Genomic DNA, 23,488 nt, shown 5'->3' on the forward strand with positions numbered 1-23,488 from the left:
GACACATGTACAAGTGGAGAATAGAAAGATATGGACCATGAGCAGACAGATTGGATTAGTTTAGAATGACAAACATTACGGTTAGCACCAAAATGGAAGACCAATGTTTCTCTTCCTGTGCTGCACTGCTCTATGTTCTAAAGCTTACATTTGAGAACAATAAGGCCATTCACATGATTCCTACTCCATCAAACATGAAAGAGTTGATGTTATTTCTCAAACTTTTATCACAATTTGTTTTAAAGTACACATCGATTGCTGAGCCTCTCCAAAAGCTACTGCACAATGATACTGAATGGGAATAGACAATCGCACAGCAAACATGGCACATTAAAGTCAAAAATACAATCTGCAGCTGTCCTCTCACATTTTAACTGACATCCAGAAATGTATTCTATAATAGATGCATCAGGAATACTTTGGAGTTGGGCTTACACAGTACTTATGCATTAGAAACTCAACACAAAATCTCAATTGGAGAACAGGAATCATTAACATGCAAATATGCTTGTGAACATTAACATATGTATATCCTATGGTAGAAAATTCATTTTCTGCACCAATCACTAAGTGTTTTCTATGTTGTTTGCTAGATCATCAACTTCTAAACATATACAGATGATCAAATCTCCTTTATCAACTCAAATTTAAGCATCTTGCAGGTTAACACAAAGAAACTGACATGCTTCACCATATTACTATCAGACAGAATCAGTACTAGCACAGAACATGCATCATTGAGACTTTGTGATCACAGTCATTTCACACATGACTGAATTTTGTTACGTGAGAGAAATTGAGGGCAGAATCAGCAGTAGTGTATGATAGAAAGCAGACCATTACTTGAAATCAAAGTGGCCTCACAAGCTGGTAGAAAAACTGATCTCGTACTACATTGTATGTCATGAACTTACATTGCTGTATGCCAATGATACTGCACAGGGAACCTGACCAGTTATACCAAAAGCACAGTTATCATAAATTAACCTTTTCCAGAAATGATACTTGAAATGTTCAAATGGAAAGTAATCTAGGAGAGTGGTCTAGTGGTCAGCAATAGATTGCCACATGGAAGAGTCCATTAGAAACTATATAACACATATGCACAATGAAAACTCCATTAACTTCTACAACTGAGTTCATCATCAACAAAACCATGGCAACTACTCAAAGTCAGTGGAAAGACAGTGGCCCCTGATAATCAATGTACTTTGCTTGTCATTCATGATCTATATAGGAAATGGCCAGAAATCACTACAACAAATTGTATTACTATCAATTTGGTCATCGACATTCAAGATACGTTATTTACAAAATGGGTTTTGCTGGAAGCTATGACTAAGGACAATGGGTTGCAGTTTTTTTCCAGCTAGTTCAAAGAGTTCCTAGAAAGCTATAGAATTTCCCATAAACTAACATCACGCTACAACCCACAATCAAATGGTGACACCAAGCGATTTAACAAGGTGATAAAGGACAATCTGAGAGCTATTGTATGGAAGGGAAAGCAATTTGAACAATCCAATCATGTCCTACTTCATTTATACCCATTGATCCCCCACTTGCTGACTGGAAAGTCTCTCTCCAAATTTATGACTATTGTAGTTTTGGCACGCTACTGACCATATTTATGCTTTCTAATGGCAATGTTAAAATGAAGACAAAAAGAAAAAAAAATTACAAAATAGTAAGGTAAACAAAAGCATAATTCAACAAGCGGACAGGTGCAAAGAAACCATGATTAAGCTTACATCAAAAGACCTAACTGCAAGTACAAACGCGCATCATCTCGATCAAGAGCAATGCACAACAAAATTACTCAGTACGAATTATTTTCTGTTGAATGACAACACAAAGTAGAATGTGAGAAGCTTGACAGCAAATAGACTCGGAGATTGAGGCTGCTGATTATGAAGATGCATTTTCTTTTCTGAAGAGTATCTGCAAAGTTGATCATCTGTCTCAGCCAGCTGATTACACAGAACTGCAATGTCAAGTTCATAAGCACTGTCCTCGACATTCTTCACTTCTCAAAAGCTTTACCTATACTTAGGAAAAAAAGATATGCTGATCTCAAGAAAATGCCTTGATGCATATATGTTTGTTGCTTAGCGCAAAATAAGCTCTTTGCTTTTACAGTGTTGAGAAGATATGATATTCAATTGTTTAATTATTCTGTGTTGATTGTGGTTGTTGACTGTTCTTGGTGACATTAGTTAAGCCTAAGTGTGGTGATTGAGAAAGAGAAATCAAGTAGAAATGAAAGTAGGAAGCTGTAAGCATAAGAGCAGATATATTAGAAGCAATGTAAATAAAGTTTCTGCAAATATATAATCAGTTGTTTCATCTCTGCATATCTCAAAGATATAAAACACATCATGGGTGCATTATGTTGCAAGCTGCGAAAGTATATCAGTTTTGTAAAACTAATAAAAAATAAATTTACAATAACTCATTTGACATAGAATAGCTTGTGTCACCAAGATTTTTGCAACTGTGCCATCCATAGATTTGAAATCTGACCATGAGGCTTGAATCACAGGTTAATATAGAGCACACCCAAATTTTAAATTGTGCTTCCATTTGTTCAAATTATTTTAAGGGCAAATGTTAGCAGCAGTAACCTATGACTTTGTAAAACATTGGAAGTATATAGCTATGTAAACATGAAAACTCAATCTTTATTGGTACTCTGTACCTGAGAAAAATTGTTGAATATGAACGTTATAGGTTTAGAGTTGATCATATTCCTGTAAAATGTAATTTACTTTGTTGTTGCTCACTCTTAAGAGTGAACACATCTTAACCAGATTTAATTTCTGCTCTTGACCAAAGCAAAACAACCTATTATAATTTGGAAAGGACACTTGCTATTATGAATACAGATTTCTCCAGTTTCCTCATTTCCCCTCCCCCCACCTTTTCTCAGTCCCAACCCTCAGACTCAGTACCGCCTTCTTGACCTGCAATCTTCTTCCCGACCTCTCCGCCCCCACCCCCACTCCGGCCTATCACCCTCACCTTAACCTCCTTCCACCCATCGCATTCCCAACGCCCCTCCCCCAAGTCCCTCCTCCCTACCTTTTATCTTAGCCTGCTTGGCACACTCTCCTCATTCCTGAAGAAGGGCTTATGCCCGAAACGTTGATTCTCCTTCTCCTTTGATGCTGCCTGATCTTCTGCGCTTTTCCAGCAACATATTTTTAAACTTGCTATTATGAGCCAATCGAAACTGTTTTACAGTTTGGGTTGGCTGTTTAGGACAAGAGGAGAACATTTTCTCTCAGCGGGTTGTGTGACATTGGTACTCTGTACCATAGAAGGCAGTGGAGATGGAGTTATGAAATACTTTGAAGGTAGAGGTGGATAGATTCTTGGTAGGCAAACGAATCAAAGATTATTGAGGGGAGGTGTAAATATGGTGGTTGAAACACAGAGATCAGCCATGATCTTACTGAATAGGGAGCAGGCTCAAGGAATTGAATCATCTATTTCTGCTCCGATTTCAATCTGCCATCCTCACCTAGTCTGGCCTACATGTGACTTCAGACACATAGAAATGTGATGATTGACTCTCAACTGCTCTCTAAAATGGCCTAGCAAGCTACTCAGTTGCATCAATTGCTATGAAGTCTTCAACAAAAAAATGAAAACAGATGGACTACCTGGCATTGACCCAGGTACCAGAAAACTCTAATGGCAGAAATCTGCAGCTCGAGCCAATACAATCAGGGATAATTCCTGTGGATTTGATCATCCAGAAAACAGAAGCATCAAAGGCTCTTTAAATTCTGTAGCTTGTGCAGTATTGTGCTGAACTCCCCTGCAATTCCTAGTCATAGTTTTAACCTATTTCCCTTATGTCAGCCTTACTCTCCTTCTCTTTCCTACTTTTGTTTACTTATTTTATTATATCATACTTGACTTTCACTTACTTCTGATATTTCTGGATTAATCCCTCCTTTCACAAATAATGATACTCTTTTCTAGTTTATAGAATGCCACAGTCCCTAATAGAAATATCTTACTAGCCAATGAACTTAAGGATTTTTCTGTGAGGTCACTTTTGTTTCAAGTTCAGTGTGGGCCTGTTCCCACCAGCTGAGTGATGTTTCTCTGAAGAGCAGTTGGGGTAGAGGAAGCCAACTCTGAAGTTGGCCTGTCAGCTTAGAAGACACGGGTGTTTTTGCAGGGAGCAAGGGATTGTTGGTGATGCCCTATTCTCCAGGCAGACCTTTCTCCTCATTCTCCATTACCCAGGTGCCAACGTTGCCCCTCTTGGCCTGATTGTGCAACACTGTCTCCTGCAATGAAACAAAAAGAGGGATTCAGTATGTTAGAAGTGGGCAGAGGAGCAATGGAAGTAGTAAGATGTCCTCAGAGAGTGAGTAGGCAGCATAGAGGGCAGAGTTTGCAGCATAGGAATTTGATGTGGATAAGGGCCATGAAGCATGCAATACTGAGATTTATAGTCATAAGCCTTGGTTTGAGATGTTTGCAGTGGCTAGGTTAGAGTGTGTGGTGGTCTTGTGAATGCGAGGTAGTGGAAAGAATATGATGATACTCTTATGGAGTGCGGAAGATCATTAGTTTCTTCCTGCATTGCTGTGCATTATGTGCAACCTGGGAATCTGAATTGATCCAAGCCACGATCTCATTCCAGATTGGCTCAGTCTGGTCATGTGATGTGCGCATCAGCAGGATACAGCACTGCCCTACCCTCCACCACCCCACTCACCAGTGTGTCTAGGTCTCAGTTAGTGTACTGAAGAGCTAAATTCCTTTTCCGGGCCATTTCCTGAACCCAGATGCACTGGCACCAAAGCCTGAAGAGCACTTTGAGTCTGCAGCATCTAAAATGGTGTGGAGCTATGTTTTAAATATTGCACCAACTGTAGGAAGACCAAACCGTGCTGGCACCTCAGTGTTTCTTGCCATTCAAATGCTTGTGTCATGGGGAAAAAGCAGGAAGATGGGGTTGAAAAACCTATCAGCCATGATTGAATGGCGGAGCAGACTCAATGGGCTGAATGGTCTAATTTCCATTCCTTTGCCTTAAGGTCTTATGGTCTCTGTTAAGTCTGGCTGCATAATTAACGAGATGAATAGCAGAATATTGCCTGAGAAAATCCCGCTATGAATCTCACTCGGAAATGGGAATATTAAACCCGAAATATCTGCCATATATCAGAGTACTTTGTGCTGCAATGATGTGGTGAGAGTTTGCCTCCAATAGGCAAAGCTTATGTTGTCTCCAGTCGCATAAGAAACTGAGAGTGAATAGTGTGGTGTTAAAAACCCTAATAGACTATTATTACAACTAACTATTATGAATAAATATTGCAATACTCAGGCACATATATGTCTGGACTAATATCAGATTATGACAAGGCAGCTTTCTTCTTATAGAGAGTCATACTACAAGTGATCTGAGATAAGATGGAGTACAAGACTTTTATACCTTCAGATGACATGCTATGATGCAGTGATGATATCATGAACATCTCTCCTAATGGCATACTGATGCACTAACAGTGATACATAATACATCAAATGTATTACATCTTTCCTGTGTGCAGATTTCTGCCAGTCAAAGTAAAATAGAGATGAATTTCATCCAATGCAGTTATTCATGCAGTACTAAATGAAATTAAACTCCCCACAGTTTTATGTTCAATACCTCGACCGTTTGTTTCTAAAAGAGCAACGAGTCTTGTCATTACCACAGAAACACTTTGGGAGTAACTAAGGCAATTCAACTCACCAACATAAAATAGAAGTTCAATTTTCAGAAATGAACAATTATTACCGAGCAATATCAAAGTACCTGGGGAATTCTAGTATTGCAAAGTTTCTACAATTCCTCGAGTGGCTTTTCTAACCCATTCAAATATTGAACATTGGTAGAAAGTACATTAAATTTGCATTACTAAAAAGCATGTGGTGGGCACTGTTGCTGGGATACAGATTGAATATTTGAACAGCTGGCTTCAGCATCAGGGCAGTATTTATATTGTGGCCCAAACAGCATAATACTGCAATCAGAAACAAGGCAGACATTATATAATAACTATAGGAAACATTTTCACTGAATTAAGCCACTTGGAAAGCGAAAGTGATCAGAATTCATTCTCAGTTCAAACATAGTTCTGCAAACATAGAAAGCATCCTTCAGCAAGAAGACAAAAGCGTGAAGTTATTCATTTTGGTCATAAACATAAAAAGGAACTGTATTATTTAAAAAGATATTAAATTTGTAAATGTTGACATACAATGATACATAGATGTGCTTATGCAAGAAAGAAAGAAAGAAAGAAAGAAAAAAGGCATAAGAAGCAGCAAAAAAAATGTCAAAATGGCAATTTTTGTGAGGTGATTGGAGTATAGGAATGAAGAATTATTGCTAAAATTCCACAGGGGTTTTGGTGAGACCACATCTGGAATATTGTGTGCAATTTTGGTCTCAGGATAAGCTTAACATTAAGACTGCAAAATTATTACTTGGGATGAAGGGTGTTGTATAAAAGGTAGTTAAAATTAACTGACATGTTCAGATATAAAATATTGTTTTTGGGAGAGGTTAACCAGTTTTTAAGTATAGCAGTTTTCCACATGCAAATTGGACACAGCCACAACATATCTAATAATGAACAAAACTGCACATTTCATCAAGACAGTACTAGCCAGAAGAGAGCTTCAGATATACAAAAACTATAGCATTCAAGAGGAAGAAAAAAAAAGACTCAAGTCAAAAATCCATGAGTGGATCTTTAAATATTCAGCAGCTTAAAAGCACAATGGCCAGTCAGCTTCTGTAAAAGCAGCAGACAGGTTAGAAAGGTTGCAGAAGCAATAGCAATACTAAGCCCACCCTGTAGAAGTTCAAACATAGTTAACAAAAACTGACAAAAAGGCCAAAGAAAGTTTCTCAAAGTTACAAGAGAATCTTAGATCAATAAAGTTGATAAAGTAGTTGATAACAGATACCCAAACTAAGTAAAGCCCCTTCGGGGAAATATGAAAAGCCTTACATTAAAAATAAAATATTCTGTGCTGAAAGATGAAAAGAAAACTTCAATCACTATAGTGAGCAAATGACCATCATTTTGATTGCTTAAAATTGTCATGAAAATTCAAGGAAGGAGTTTTTGTAAAATAGTTTTTGTAAACTTGTTCAGAACCTCATTGAACCACATTTAGTGTTGCCCCCATTAGCATTGTTTCACATTAACATTGCTAAGATTTTAGGACCACAAATCTCACTGAGCATTGCAAAATGTGCAATATCACCCCTGACCTGATGCCATTTTGAAATTACCTCTTCCCTTCCCAGCCCCAGACCCAGACCACTGACGCGCAACCTCTCTCCATAGCACATCACTGTCTGAAGTCATCACCAGAGGTCATATTCACCAGGCAAAGTCTCTACTCACCAGGCAAAGTCTCTACTCACCCTGGCCAGATAACAGCTGCTGCCAAATAGTACTCCCTCTCCTACCCCGAGAGATTGTGCAGACACCACCACGCTTAGGACCCATCCTGACACAATGGAGCTGTCCCTTACAAACTGCAGTGCTCCAGCAATGTCCAAGCTCTGTAGTGCACTTCCTCACAACCCACGGGGCAACTGACAGAACCAAACACAGCAGCCTCATGTGCCTCCTCTCCCCCAGACCCTTGGACTATTGGCTACTTTCATGTGCCTCTCTCCCCACCCTTCCCTTCCCTGAGGTGGCATTTGGAATGGCAGAGATCCATGGTAGACTGTAGCTCACAGAAATTGGAACAGTGCAATATAGCTAGACCAAAGCAGCCATCACTGTCTACAATCCTCCAGCACCCTCCCCCCCCCCAAATAACTCCCTCCCCTCCCCCTCCCCCATCTACCCATCCCACTCCAACTCTGGCCATACCCCAAGCATGCAGCAGCTCATCTGTACTTCACTACCAGTATGATCCATCATGGGAACACTGGCCAACATTATAGAAAGGATATAGAGGAGAGAGTGCAAGGACATGTCGGTCAACCCAGCCCCAATTGACTCTCTATCATTCATTTACTAATGTAGGAATTCTGCTGAAGTCATGGTGGAACTGTCAACTTAGGGGAAACAGATATATAATGTTTTAATTTTATTTCCATTACTAACGGAAAACCTTCTGGAACCCAACTCTAATTTCAACATCGATTGTCATAGGACACAATGCTTCACTTAAAGTATTTGCTTCAAAAGTCATGGGTTTCAGGAATGCAAACCCAACTTTAAGTGAGAGGCCGCTCTAATTAGACTGAAAAGTGAAAGCTGGAAGAACAAGAGTTTACCAGAAATCATTGTTTTGAGTAAAACTAAACTTTTGTTGCATATCCAAAAATAATCTTAAAGATCAAAACAGCACAACACAATTTTTTAAGTTTAAGAGGATGCAAAGCTCAGAGATAAGCAGAAAAGATATGAATTATACATGGTACCATGAAGAAGAAAGGAAAACTGATGCAAAGTTACAATATTTTCCTCCAACTTGAAAAAAAATGTACAGAATTTTTACATTTTTCAGCATTTTCATCTTTAAATCTTGTCTCCAGTTCAAAGTTCCTTGCTCATTTGTCACAATTAAATTGGCTCCTGTACCTTTCTTCTTACTGATTTCTAAGCACATTTTCATTCAACAGAAATAGATGAATAATTCTGAAACATTTAGAAATTCTTTTACATTAGTAAACAGAAATTTTTAAAACATTGTATAAAGAAGCATAAGAAGATAGAAATTAATCTTTGTTCTTTTAAAAATAAACTATAAATGAAAAATAAACTTTATTTACAATTAATCTTCACTATCGTATAATGCAAAAACAAAACTATTAAAGTAATGTTTTAAAAATTTACTGAAGAAGTCTCAAAATTTAATAATGAAAATGAGTATTCAATTTAAAACACTGAATGGCAATATCAAATGCATCAACAAACAACATTAAATTAAAAACTTTCAGCAGCTTTCAAATAAAGTATTTAAGTAAGGAAGTATTAACAGTTAAATGCAGTGACAATGGAGAAAGACATTACACCTTCAAACACATTTAACAGATTCATCAGACAGGGTATTAAACTGAACTGTAGGAAAAGGTAAATTATGAAATAGAGAATTGTTCCATTAGAAGTCCTGAGAAGAACAATGTCGAAGAGCAAATTATGTTTTAACAGCAGAATGTAACAGAAGAGATGGATATCATTGATAATATTATGAGATGGCATTATATGAAGAACCAATTATATGATGGAAAGAGCAAAATTGAATTGAAGAATACAACTTTTAGAAGAATCTATTGACAACTTTATATATGATCTTTGTACTTTGTCAGAAATTTGAGATTGTGGAGATTTATTCTGCATGATTCATTCTTTTCATTCTGTAGAGAGTCATATTACACTCGAAATATTAATTCTGTTTCTCTCTTCACAGATGCTGCCAGGCCTACTGAGTTGCTCCAGCATTTTCGGTGCTTGTTTAGTATTCATAAGGTTGCTGAGGGTTAAAAGTTTGAATCTTTATTTCTGGTATTTGTAATAAGCCCATTTCAAGTCATCGTTGTATAGTGTAAAACCGTTTCTGGGCTGAAGTTATGCTTTAATTTCGCAAATTGTCAGGTTCATTGAGTTCTTTAGAGGATTTCTCATCATGACGCCTAATACTTTTTCTATCACATTTTACCAAAATCATCTCATTAACTACTAGCCTGCCACTATGCCGTCTCTGTCATTTAATTCTAGCCCCATCTTACCTCACACCACTCCCAGAGGTACTCTCCATTCACCAAATATCTGCTTAAAGACCATAATCCCTGGCACCCATGCCATCTGTAAAAGGCTGCTGTGCACCTGAACAAGCATTGCCAAGCTAATATTGCCTCTCATCAACAAAGTAATGGCATAGCAAACACAAAGCCACGCTGCCCACGGCACACAGTCACTATAGCTAACAATCCTTAGTGTCCTAGAATACAGCAGATATGGATCCTGCGCTTTTCCCATCAAACTGAAACCAACTTCACCTATTCTGGTCCCTGTCTCTTCCAGTTGCAGTTAGCATATAGTGAACAGCAAGTGATGGCAGGGAACAAATCTCAGTAGAATCCATTAGCACCAAGTTGCCAGATACCTCTCCAGAATCTTCGTCTCCACTTCTGCCTCATGTTATTCTAACAGTTTCCAAGTCCAGACCTATTACATTGAATTTTGCTTACAATTTTCCTGTCCCAGAAGTACATCTTAATGATGTCCACCCTGGTCCTTCCTAATCCCCTGACAGCTTATGATATCTTTACAGGACTGACAGTTGCCCACTGTGGGCTTTAGTCAGAAGTATTCCCTGACAGTGATGGCTCCAGCAGACAACTGACTGTGGCTAAGCCCCTGGACTGAATATAGACTGTGCCCCTCACCAACAGCAGCCCCTTTCCCCTTGACTGGATTGAAGATTAGCCCTCACACTCTTTTCAGCATGACCATTTGATTGAATAAATGTTCAATGTGTTTACCATGCAGGCATCTGGTACATGCTGTAGGTGTTAAATTGACATCTCAACGTGCAATACTGCAAAATGTCCCTATCCCTACCTCACACAAATTCAAATTAGCCAGCATGGCAAGCGACCTCTTTCTGTCAGTATGAAAGAGCACATCAATATGTAATAGAAGTTGCAAGGACATCATAATAGAGGAAGAGCTGAGCCACTGGATCATAATTCAACAGTGAACAGAAAAACATGTAATACTGACAAGAATTGCCTTTGTTTAGTTTAATGAAATAATCCTTATAATCTAATACACAATGTTATTAATTGCCTCATTTTCACTTTCACAGGAAACTGTTAGCTGCACATCTCCACTGTTAAACCTAATACCCAATCCATAACCATTGAAGAAGGTAAACAATCATTTATTTAATGTATCCTAAACAATCTAATTATTAGAACGCTAAATGCATTCTCTCTTGTACTACCAATGCTCCCTCAAAATCCTCACAATGAGCCATTGAAATTCATGGAAACTTAATTACATTCTCTGAAAGAATCCATTATTCCTTGTGATTGAAATATATATTAAAATCAGCATTATCGAGTCCACTAAAAATATGCAACGACAATGTTCTGCTATCTGCGAATGTCTCTTACTCAATGTGTGACAATTTAAGGGGAACATTCAAGCAAAATGAGCATGCTGCACTGCAATACCTAACCTGGAAAATCTGAGAATAAGTTGTTAAATGCCCATGTAATTGTTCTACGAGTCACATCATTGGAGCAATTACTGCATGCTTCACTGTTGATGCCACTTGACAGATTCCTTTTTTTCACACTGACATTCTCTCCCCAGCTGAAAGTGGTTGTTATTTTGCTTGTTTTAATTCCCCTTCTCCTACACCTTTGCCCTGAGTGAAAGGGGAGGCAATTGATGTGCTCCCAAGCCTAGCTGTCATAAAAGAGCTTGATCAGGTTCAGTCACACATTCTCCAATAGAGCCACACTCAGTATGAGAAGAACAGCAAAGTTATTACAAATAATTCATCATCCTTTCAGACCTACTGGGAGTTCCACTTCCTCTGGCACAATTTTATGCAAAACACTCAATATTTAGGCAGCACACCAGGCATCTAAGCAGAAATTAAGAAAAATAGCACCAAGAAATTATGTCACGGACAAATAACTCACCAGGCCTGTGTGAAATTTGAGGTCTCTATTTGCTACAAAAGTGGGGCTATGGAATGTCAAGATGTATAGAATTCACATTAAACAGACCTGATGGCTAATGGCTACTTGGAATGCTGCGTTGCCAGGAAACAGTTTGAATATTTGAGCAGCTGGCTTCAATCTTATGGGAACATTGTTTGCACTGTGTATGAGGAAACAGATTGAAAGTGTTGGTGTCCACTCTTTTTGGGTTCTCCACTTCTTTTATACTTGTGTTTCTCTTCTCCCTGATTATGAATCATTATTCAGATGGAAAAGATTTGAATTATGAATGTATGAGCTTAGCATCTCAGGCAATATTCTTTTAAAAGGCTGCTGCATAGAAACAGACATAAACCCGCAGTGTTATTTGCAAAATGGGGAAATGATAGCAAAAGAGTGTGATAGAGAAGTTAATCATTCCACAAATACAGTAGTCATAGGAACGTAAAACAAAGATGCATGTATTACATTATGATCATCCGTGTTCATTATTCACTTGCAAAGAAGCACAAAACTGTATTTGAGTATGTGATGAAGAAAGGTAATATTGACACTGAATATCACTGAAAGGAGGCCATTCAGTCTTTAGAATCAGTGCTGAATTTTTTCAAAGTGAAGTCAGTTCCATTCCTCTGTTCTTTCTCTGTATCCCTGCAGCTCTTTTCTCCATAGGGGCCTATCCAACTCCTTTTTGAAGGCTACCATTGAATCCATCTCCACCACCCAATCTGGCAGCACATTCGAAATCCCAAATGCTCATTCCATTTTCTTTTTAAAAAAAGTGTTATTCCCTCCTGTTGCCTCTGGGTTTTTGCCAATCATTGCAAGTCTTTGGGTTATGAACATTTTAGTGACTGGAAAGATTTTATATTTATTTATTCCACAGGGTCATGACCCAAGCAGCGATTCAGCAATAGTGCAGTGGAACTTCAATTAAGTATTAACAACTGTGTGTCCCCTTTAAACCTTGTCATTTTTTAGTCTACCAATACACCTATCTTCACCTGAAATATGTTCAAAGACTCTGCTTTTAGTTCCCGTTGAGGAAGAGAGTTCCAAAGAATCTCAACTATCTGTGGAAAGAATTTCTCCTTATCTCTATCTCAAATGAACAAGCCTTTATTTTTAAGCATGATTCCTAGTTCTGGATTTGTCTACAAGAGAAAACAGCAATGCCAAGTAATGATATTTGTGCTGGATTGGAGTTATGTATCATATTTTTACCATTTGGACTCACTCTTAACATTCTCTTCAATCTGTTATGGAGACAAATTTAAAGGATCACTATTATGAAGGCTTCACATTTATATTATTTGGAGGATTTAAGTTTGAAAGATTGTGAAAGCAGATTTATTTCAAGTTATTTGGAGATGCTGGGAGTGTTTTTGTTAAAATGTAAATGAACAAAACGCTTTGGGTCACATTGGAAAAGGTATTTTATTACAAGGCATTTTTTTGGAAACCATGTGATTCCAGATTATTGGTGAATTTGTTTTCTTTAATTTGCTTCAAGGAAAATAACCTAACTGTTTTTACAAATGGGTTATATGGCTGTAATGTTTAAATTTTTAAGCTTGGACATGGATGGAGTTGAAGCCCAGGATCATCATGATTGTATTAAACTGTGGAGCATATTTGATGGTCCGTACCATCCATTCCTGCTCCTATTTCAGTGGTGACTGTTGCGGTATAAGATGGAGAAAATAATGCAAGATTGGAAGCTTCAGATTAATGACAGCACACCTAGTCAGATGTTGTAACATTCCATGTTGTGCAACAATATTTCAACTCTGGTTCTCAAATGAATTAATGCTCACCCAATATTTACTTTAATTTCCTAAAGAATCTTTAAAGAAAAAGTGGACCTGAGTGGCGAAGGAAATGGTTGACAGTGATTGATGAAGAAGAGGACGTTACTTCCTGTTTGTTATGGTAACAATGACAATAAAGAAGAGAATAACTAGCACATGCTCAACTATTCTGCAGCTTGATCCAGCCCTAGGTTTCTCTGTCTAAATATTTCAAACTTACCTCATGTTGTTTGCTTTCTCTTTCAACTGTACCAATTCAGCTACTGAGGTAGCCCATTCTTTCAGTGAGAAGATTAACTCAAGGTAGAACTCACAAAACAATATGGATCAGAAGTATCATATTCTGGGAAGGCCAGCAGCATTATAATACTGATTACACTCTCTCAGTGATATCTCACCGTCTTGCTAAAACAAATGAACACCCTGGAATCTGGAAAATTCTATCTGTTTCATCATGAATGTATGCTCCAGCAACTCTCAAATTTGCACAGGGCTCCATGTAAAAACTCAATGAAATAAAAGTTGGACAAATCAATGATTTCACAGTTGTTTTGGCAGAAGTCTGTAGCTTGCTGCATGTAATAATTGGCACAGCTCTCCTACTTATCTTTCAAGTGCATTCTTCTAACATACTAGAATTTGCAAGGAACCTACTGGGGATGCTTTTAGGTGTAATAATATTATTAAAGATAAGTTTTCCTCATACGTTATCTCACTTATTTTCTGCTGTCTGCTGCTTTCCACTAACATATTGGCACACAAAAGTACACTTAACAGGAGCCCCGCTTCAAATTCTGGATTTTTTTTTTAATTACACTTTAAATTGAAGTAACCAACAGGAAAGATCACAGAATTTTACAGCCAAGCTACATTCTATGCAACTGGATTTTCCACTACTTCAAAAACAGTGTATTAGAAGCACACCCTCACTAATGTCTAACTGTACACCTAAGATAGTGAACTCTGCTAATTGGAGACGTTTATGAAGGTTGTAACAGCTCAATTGAATCTTTTAGGTGCAAAAACACTAACAGGCACGTTTTTCAAAGGTTTTGACTTCTTGTTTTGTTTTATTTTGACGATACAACCTAAGGTAACAAGAATTCTTTTAAAATTTATGATGCAGCTTAAAGTAATTTAAAATGGGGTTAATCTCAAGTGGTTGACCAGCACTGATTCAAAATGCTTATTTATTGTGATAAAGCTATTTTCAGCTATATTTATTGAACATTAGCAAGCTATGACTCTTAAAATGATATCAAAGAATAGTTTTATAGCGACCTTAAAGAAAAAAAAGTGTACCGGTTCATGATAGATTCTACATTTGGCAGTATTCTGATGATCTTTTACCGAGAAGCATTACAGAAAGGAACGCCCTGTAATTTCTTTAAAATCTCCGTGGAACTTGTAATTGATTTTAAGAATGCTCAAAAAGGACTTAAGGGTTTGCATCAATTGTCAAGGAATCAATTGTAAATTTCTTGGATAATAGGGAATTTTGGTTTATGAAACCTGGCAACCCTTGACATGAAAGCTATAGTAGCAGGAAGGAGGTTAAGACCAGAATACATGTGGCTGTTAGATAGAAAGGACAGCAGAAAGAAAAATTAAATCAGCACACAGATGCAGACACATTGCTGCAGCACAACAAAGTTATCAAATTCTTTGTTTGTTTAGGAGCATACCAGGCTTACAAAAGGTTGGTTTTCTAATTGGTAGTAAGAAGGAAAATTTAATTTCCAGAAATCTTGAGAAAGCGATGCACAACTGAGGTAAAAGGGAATGAATCATGAAAGTGGTGTGAATTGTTCAGGCGCGTAAATGAACGAAGAGTTTGTATGAGATGACCAGAACTAGATCTTGTTGGTTGGCTGATTATTTGTAAAGGAACTCTGGAAAGCCATGTTGTTGTGACTTGAGCAAGAGGGGATTTATAAATGTTGGTGCCTTGTTAGCACCCAGGGACCTCAGATGAATATAGCTACTGGGGAATGCTACATACCAGAGGCTAAGTTGGAATAATAGTAAGATTGGACATAGTGCCACGTTTGGCTAGGAAATTTTGCAGTTGGTTGTGTAAGGTTGTTGTATCAACTGTTTATTTGAAATATCTGAAATGTTTTTGAGTTTATTTGCATGTTAATTCCTCTGTAACATTTATTGACTTTTATTTATAGTGTTGTAAAAGCTATAAGAAACCAATCAGTAATTTCTTCATGGGTGTTCACGCAGTAATTACGGTTATTTTGGTTTTCAGTTTACCCAAGCAATGTTAAAAATTCAAATGAGCTTAACTTTAAAAAGGGAAGTGAAGAAACCACTTTAAGATGGGTACAAATTTGAGGATAGTTTACACAACAATCATTAATTGCAACCCAAGATGAAAATCTCGTCCTCCTTACACTAAAAGAAGCTAAGTTATCTAATGTCAGATATACTGCTCCACCCTCCTCCCATTTATCTTTCAGCCCACGTGCCCCACCACCCCCTCCATTCCTGATGAAGACATATACTCAAAACATCGACACTCCTGTTCCACGGATGCTGCCTGACTGATTGTGCTTTTCGAGCGCCACATGTTTCGATACTGCATTGTCTGATAAAATTTCAGTGCTACATGAAAAATAGCAAAACATTCCAGTATTAGGAATTCTGTGCTCTTGAGTTCAATGGATTTTGATTTCCAACAGTCACAGCTGAACTAGGTGAGAGGCACATTTTAAAAAATTTCTAACTCAGCCTTGCCACATTGATGGAAATTCAGATCGTAATACTATCAGTCCTCATTTAAGTAAATGCTAGCAAGCTATGGGATGAAACAGCAGGGACATAACGTAGGGCCAAAATTGAATTAGAAACTCAGGTGCATTTGATGAGCTGGTGGGAATGACCCAGATCTAATTTGCAGGTCAGTACATTAAGTTGCCTCAAAGTTTACTGCTCAGAGAAACAAGGAGGAATGTGCGTGGCATCATGGGAAGGAAAAGCTAACCAGCCGGGAATCACAGCTCAGATACATTGACTGATCACCACATGCCAGCAACAAAAAAAGGCAACACATTCAATTCACAGAGCTTCCCAGCACTAACTGTATTAAAACAAACACCAAATGGGGCCAATCAAGACTTAATAGCTCAACTGGAGGCCAATTATAAATATAAAATCATGATTTTTTTTGTAAATACTAATAATGAAGCTGCAATGAAATGTAATGTAGGAGAACGGAGCCACACTGGCCACTTTAGCACTCAGAGCACCAAACATTGCCAAGAATTACAAGCTGGGAGTGTGATATTCCTTGTCATGATCTCTAACCATGTACTGCCTGCTGAAATTGAAGGGTCTGGTCAGTGGTTTCAACAATTGCAAAGATGTTGGAAAGAGTAAAAATAAAGATAGATAAAGAAGTTTTGTTGCCAATTAGTTTAATTTCCATTTCTAAAAAGAAAATGACAGTTCGTTCCCTAACTGGTGATTGATTTGTAATGCCTGGATAGTATGTGTTAAAAGTTACTCTATTGGGTATGAAGTATCAGAGAGGCACTGCACAGGGAGTCAGACTAGGCTTGAGTTTCCACTCAGGCAAAATTCAATTTCAGCTTAGATCTATAATGCATCTTTAAATGTTGATAAAAACATTTCAAGATGCCACAGGAAGGCCTGAGAAAAATGTGGCCAAGTCATGGAGAGAAAGTTTAGGAGGGTTGAGTAATTGTTTCACTTAGGTATTGCATTTTAAAGAGGTTCCATTAAGGATGAAAGTAAGTTCAAGACATGAAGTACTTCAGGGAGAAAATCTTGGATTTTCTTACAAAGAGTTCAAACAAAATGGTGGTAAAATGTAGAGACTGGAGACTGCCCTTTTAATAAAAGGCAAGAGATAGGGGTTTAGAGGGATATGAGCCAAATACTGGCAAATGGAAATAGATTTATTTAGGATGGATGAGTTGGACTCAAGGGTCTGTTTCTGTGCTGTATATCTCTAGGACTGTATGAGTACAAGGCCATGATCTTGAAGGACTGTGCAGGTCAGTGGATGTGATGGGAAAGCAATACTTGGTATGAGACAACAGAGATTCAGTTGAATTTAGTAGAGACTGAATGAATGATAGAGGGTGGGATAACAGGAGAGCAATGGAATAGTTATTCCACAGGTTACAAAGAAATGGATTAAATTTTATTGTGAGCAGAGATAAAGAAGCAGTTGGATAACTGTATCACCTCAATGAAACAAACCCTTAGGAAAGCTGTGGAGCAGCATTTGTAGCAATTGATAAAGATATTTATTTCTAACGGGACATTCATGTAGGGCAACTCAATAACAGAATAAGTTCAATGAATTGGATTTTTAGAGATAGCAACAAAATGCAGAGTACTAAACAGAAGATCTGCTTTCATATTTGGTTGTAGGTGAAATTGCTTGCTATCAGCATTCAAAGAGTAGTACAATACTCTTTACATCCAAACTTTACCTTAAAATATTCTTTCACTCAGTCGACATGCAATCAGCCCAGAGGGAGGAAAACATGAAGAATGTAATTGCTCACTGCATGCACCTGTCACCTTCCCCATTGTGAGCTGCATGCAGCCACTTGTATTTAATTGTATTTCATGGTAACAATCCTGGTTAATTTTAAGTGCTTTTGTTTCACAGTTAATAGATTAAAAGGAAAAATCTAAGTTACATTAGAATTTTCAGCTGACCAGCCAGAACATCATTTACCCACATCCAACATCCCACTCTTGCAAATACACTCTGTTCACTTAGGATTTTTCTCATAAAGTAATCTTTAGGACCACAGTTTTGTTTATTTGTGCTTGGAATATGAGCAATGTTGGCAAGGTTAATCTTACTTGCCCTATAAAAAGTGATATCGAGCTGCCTTCTTTAACTTTTGCCACCCATTTGTTAGAGGTCCACCTATGGTTCTGGTAATGAATTGCAGGATTTTGTTCTAGCAACTGTGAAGGAATGGCAATATAGTTCCAATCAGGATGTTGCGGTAGGCAATGGTGTTCCTATCCATCTGCTGCCCTTTATCCTTCTAGATGGTAGTTGTTGCTTGTTTGGAAGGTGCCTTGATGAGTTTTTGCTGTGCACTTTACAGAGACAGACTGCAGCAATTGTGCACTGGTGGTGGAGAGACTGAATGTTTTAAGGCAGTGAAGAAGATAGTAATTCAGCAGACTGGTTTGTCCTGTATTGTGCCAAGCTTTTGTTGTTGGACCTACAGTCATTCAGGCAAGTGGAAAAGTATGTAATCATAATGCCCACTTGTGCCTTGTAGCTGATGAGCAGACTTTAAGAAGTCAGTAGTTGAGGTAATTGTCAACTTGTGATCTGTTCATGTGGATTCTGCATTTAGGTAGATGGCCTTGTAATATGTATGATTAATGGTAATACCCAAGGTGGTAATGGTGGCTGACTTAGCAATGGAATTCCATTGAATTTCAAGGGGCAATAGTCAAATTCCCTTTTGTTGCAGATGGTCATTGGCTAACATTTGTGTACATTGCTTGACACGTATCAGCCCAAGATTGGAAGTTATTCAGATTTTACAACATGCAGAAATGGAGCTTCAGTATCTGAGGAGTGGTGAATGGTGCTCTACATTAAGCAATCATTAGTGAGTTTTCCCACCTCTGACATTATGTTGAAGAGCTAGTCAGTATTTTCAAACAGAAGAAAATTAATATAGTTAGTTCTTAAATACTTAAGACAATTGAAGAAAAGGGAGATATTTTAATGTTTAGATCTTAAATGTTTGATCAATTAATTCATGAGATTAAAGATTGTATATACATTTTATAAATAGTGTGGAAATAGAATCTTTAAAAGTCTAGAAGGACATCTCACGGTATAACTTTTAAACTGAACTCATTGGGGTTTAAGTCATCTTGGTGCGAGGTGCTGCATTTTGGGAAAGCAAATCTTAGCAGGACTTATACACTTAATGGTAAGGTCCTAGGGAGTGTTGCTGAACAAAGGGACCTTGGAGTGCAGGTTCATAGCTCCTTGAAAGTGGAGTCGCAGGTAGATAGGATAGTGAAGGCGGCGTTTGGTATGCTTTCCTTTATTGGTCAGAGTATTGAGTACAGGAGTTGGGAGGTCATGTATAGGATATTGGTTAGGCCACTGTTGGAATATTGTGTGCAATTCTGGTCTCCTTCCTATCGGAAAGATGTTGTGAAACTTGAAAGGGTTCAGAAAAGATTTACGAGGATGTTGCCAGGGTTGGAGGATCTGAGCTACTGGAGAGGCTGAATAGGCTGGGGCTGTTTTCCCTGGAGCGTCGGAGGCTGAGGGGTGACCTTATAGAGGTTTACAAAATTATGAGGGACATGGATAGAGTAAATAGGCAAAATCTTTTCCCTGGGGTCGGGGAGTCCAGAACTAGACGGCATAGGTTTAGGGTGAGAGGGGAAAGATATAAAAGAGACCTAAGGGGCAACTTTTTCATGCAGAGGGTGGTACATGTATGGAATGAGCTGCCAGAGGATGTGGTGGAGGCTAGTACAATTACAACATTTAAGAGGCATTTGGATGGATATATGAATAGGAAGGGTTTGGAGGGATATGGGCCAGGTGCTGGCAGGTGGGACTAGATTGGGTTGGGATATCTGGTCGGCATGGACGGGTGGACCGAAGGGTCTGTTTTCATGCTGTGCATCTCTATGACTCTGTGGATGGTATTAAAAAACATGACCTTGCATGAATATAGTTATTCTAATACAGTAACTATCACAGAAGAGAAAGTGATATTAGACTAGACTACATTACAGTGTGGAAACAGGCCCTTCAGCCCAACAAGTCCACACCGACCCACCAAAGCGTAACCCACCCATACCCCTACATTTTATCCCTTACCTAACACTACGGGCAATTTAGCATGGCCAATTCACCTAACCTGCACATCTTTGGACTGTGGGAGGAAACTGGAGCACCCGGAGGAAACCCATGCAGACACGGGGAGAATGTGCAAACTCCACACAGTCAGTCGCCTGAGGCGGGAATTGAACCCGGGTCTCTGGCGCTGTGAGGCAACAGTGCTAACCACTGTGCCACCGTGCCGCCCATAATCTAATGCTGAAGTTTAGTGGAATTGACCAGAAGTCAATTTGTCGAGAGGTGTGAGGGAGGAACGGAGGACTGCTGGGAAGGTGAGTTAAAAAAAACAAAATTTTTGAACAGAGCAGCAAGGAGAGAGGGCAGAGAGAAATGAAGGCTGCTGGGAAGTTTTGAAGTGGGTGAGATCTAAATCCAAGACCCTACACCATAGGGCCTCCCTCCCACCCACCTCCTCTAACCTTACTAAGAGTCTGTAAACTCAGTAAGTTTTCAAGTTTTCTTATTTTTTTTCTTTTCTTCTCTTCCTTTGTTTAGTCCTGTGCGGGCTTTCAGACTAGCAGGGTATGACTATAGGGCAGTTGCATGTTCCTCCTGCAGAATGTGGCAGGTGAAAGACATGACACATGTCTCTGCTGACTACATCTGTGGGACATGCACCCAACTCCAGACCCTCAAAAACCGAGTTAGGGAACTGGAGCTGGGGCTGGATGAAGTGTGGATCATCCAGGAGGCTGAGGGAGAAATTGAGGAAGTACAGGGAGGTGGTCACTCCTCAGACACAGGATAAGGACAGCTGGGTTACAGTTAGGGGAGGAAAGGGAACCAACAGAAAGGGTGGGAGATTTGCTTGTGTGTTTCGGGAGGGTTTAAACTAGTTTGGCAAGTGGGTGGGAACAGAGCTACACATCTGAGAGGGGGGTAGGTGTAGATGGGGCAGTGACAGGACGGAGGCAAAGATGAGGACTGCAGATGCTGGAAAACAGAGTCTACATTAGAGTGAGGCTGGAAAAGCACAGCAAGTCAGGCAGCATCCGAGGAGCAGAAAAATCGATGTTTGCAAAAGCCCTTCATCGGGAATGGAGGCAGGGAGCCTCCAGGGTGGAGAGATAAATGGGGGGTGGGGCTGGGCAGAAGGTAGCAAAGAGAACAATAGGTGAATGGGGGTGGGGATGGAGTTGATCGGTCAGAAAGGGAGGGTGGGGGAAGGTAGCAAAGAGTACAATGGGTGGATGGAGGTGGGGTAAGGGTGATAGGTCAGAGTGGAGGGTGGAGTGGATAAGTGGGAAGGGAGATTGGCAGGTAGGACAGGTCATGAGGTCGGTGCTGAGAGGGAAGTTAGGAACTGGGATAAGTTGGGAGGAGGAGAAATGAGGAAACTGGTGAAGTCCACATTGATGCCCTGGGGTTGAAATATTCCGAGGCGGAAGATGAGGCATTCTTCATCCAGGCATTGGGTGGTGAGGGAGCGGCAGTGGAGGAGGCCCAGGACCTGCATGTCCTCGGCAAAGTGGGAGAGGGAGTTGAAATGTTGGGCCACTGGCTTGTTAGGGTTGATTGGTGCGGATGTCCCGGAGATGTTCCCTAAAGCGCTCTGCTAGGAAGCATCTGGTCTCCCCAATGTAGAAGAGACCGCATCGGGAGCAACGGATACAATAAATGACATTGGTGAATGTGCAGGTAAAACTTTGATGGATGTGGAAGGCTCCTTTGGGGCCTTGGATGGAGGTGAAAGAGGAGGTATGGGTGCAGGTTTTGCAATTCCTGCGGTGGCAGGGGAAGGTGCCAGGATGGGTGGGTGGGTTGTTGGGGGTGGGGGGGGGAGCGTGGACCTGACCAGGTAGACACAGAGTGACAGGATGTAGTGAATCTATCGGGAAGGTTTCTCACGTGATGGAACAAAGGGATCGGTTAAAGTGTATCTGCTTTAATGCAAGGAGTGTCAGAAATAAGAGTGATGAACCTAGAGCATGGATCAGTACTTGGGGCTATGATGTTGTGGCCATAACAGAGACGTGTGTTTCACAGGGTTAGGAATGGTTGCTAGATGTTCCAGGCTTTAGAACATTTAAAAAGAACAGAGAGGGTGGAAAAAGAGGAGGGGGTATAGCATTGCTAATCAGAGAGTCCATCACAGCTACAGAAACAAAGGTTGTTGAGGAAGGTTTCCCTACTGAGTCAGTATGGGTGGAAGTTAGGAACAGCAAGGGAGCAGCCACCTCAATGGGAATTTTCTACAGACCCCCAAATAGCAATATAGAGAGATTGAAGAACTGATAGGCCGGCAGCTTTTGGAAAAATGTAGATGTAGCAGGTTTGTTGTTATGGGTGACTTCAACTTTCTCAATATCGACTGGAACATCCTTGGTGCAGATGGTTTGGATGGGGCTGTTTTTGCCAGGTGTGTTCAGGAGGGTTTCCTTACACTGTATGTAGACAGGCCGATGAGGGAAGAGGTAATTTTGGATTTGGTGCTCAGCAATGAGCCAGGACTGGTGTCAGATTTCGCGGTGGGAGAACGCTTTGGTGACAGTGACCACAACTGCCTAACATTTATCATAGTCTTGGAGAGCGAAAGGAGCAATTACCAAGGGAAGATATTTAATTGGGGAAAAGGAAACTATAACACTATCAGACAGGAGTTGGGAAGTATAGACTGGGAGCAATTGTTCCACAGAAAGGGTACAGCAGATATGTGGAGACTGTTTAAGGAACAGTTGTTGCAAGTGATGCACAAATTTGTTCCTCCTGAGACAGGTAAGAAGGCATAAGATTAAGGAGCCTTGGATGACGAGAACAGAGAACAAAGGAAGAAGGCAGCTTACGTAAGGTGGAGAAAAAAAGGATCTAGCACGGCTTTAGAGGATTACAGGCTTGCGAGAAAGGAGCTCAGAAATGGACTGAGGAGAGCCAGGAGGGGTCACAAGAAAGGCTTAGCAGGAAAGATTAGGGAGAACCCAAAATCATTTTACTCTTACGTGAGGAGTAATAGAATGATCAGGGAGAAGGTAGGGCCGATTAGAACATGTGAATGGAATCTGAGCAGATGGGGGAAGCCCGAAATGAGTTTTTTTTTTGCTTTGGTTTTCACTAAGGAAAGTG

The 23,488-nt window shown here is 39.6% G+C and overlaps 1 long non-coding RNA gene across 1 annotated transcript in view; it reads right to left on the reverse strand.

Annotated features, from left to right (window-relative positions):
- The window catches only part of LOC122558053, a 50,995-nt gene extending 32,195 nt beyond the window's left edge, over positions 1–18,800 (reverse strand). The window contains exon 1 of the long non-coding RNA XR_006314027.1: positions 18,012–18,800. This is a non-coding gene — a long non-coding RNA (uncharacterized LOC122558053). The remainder of the gene's footprint in view (positions 1–18,011) is intronic.
- Positions 18,801–23,488: the final 4,688 nt, after the last annotated feature.

This window comes from Chiloscyllium plagiosum, chromosome 16 (genome assembly GCF_004010195.1).
Source record: "Chiloscyllium plagiosum isolate BGI_BamShark_2017 chromosome 16, ASM401019v2, whole genome shotgun sequence".
Taxonomy (NCBI): Eukaryota; Metazoa; Chordata; class Chondrichthyes; order Orectolobiformes; family Hemiscylliidae; genus Chiloscyllium; species Chiloscyllium plagiosum.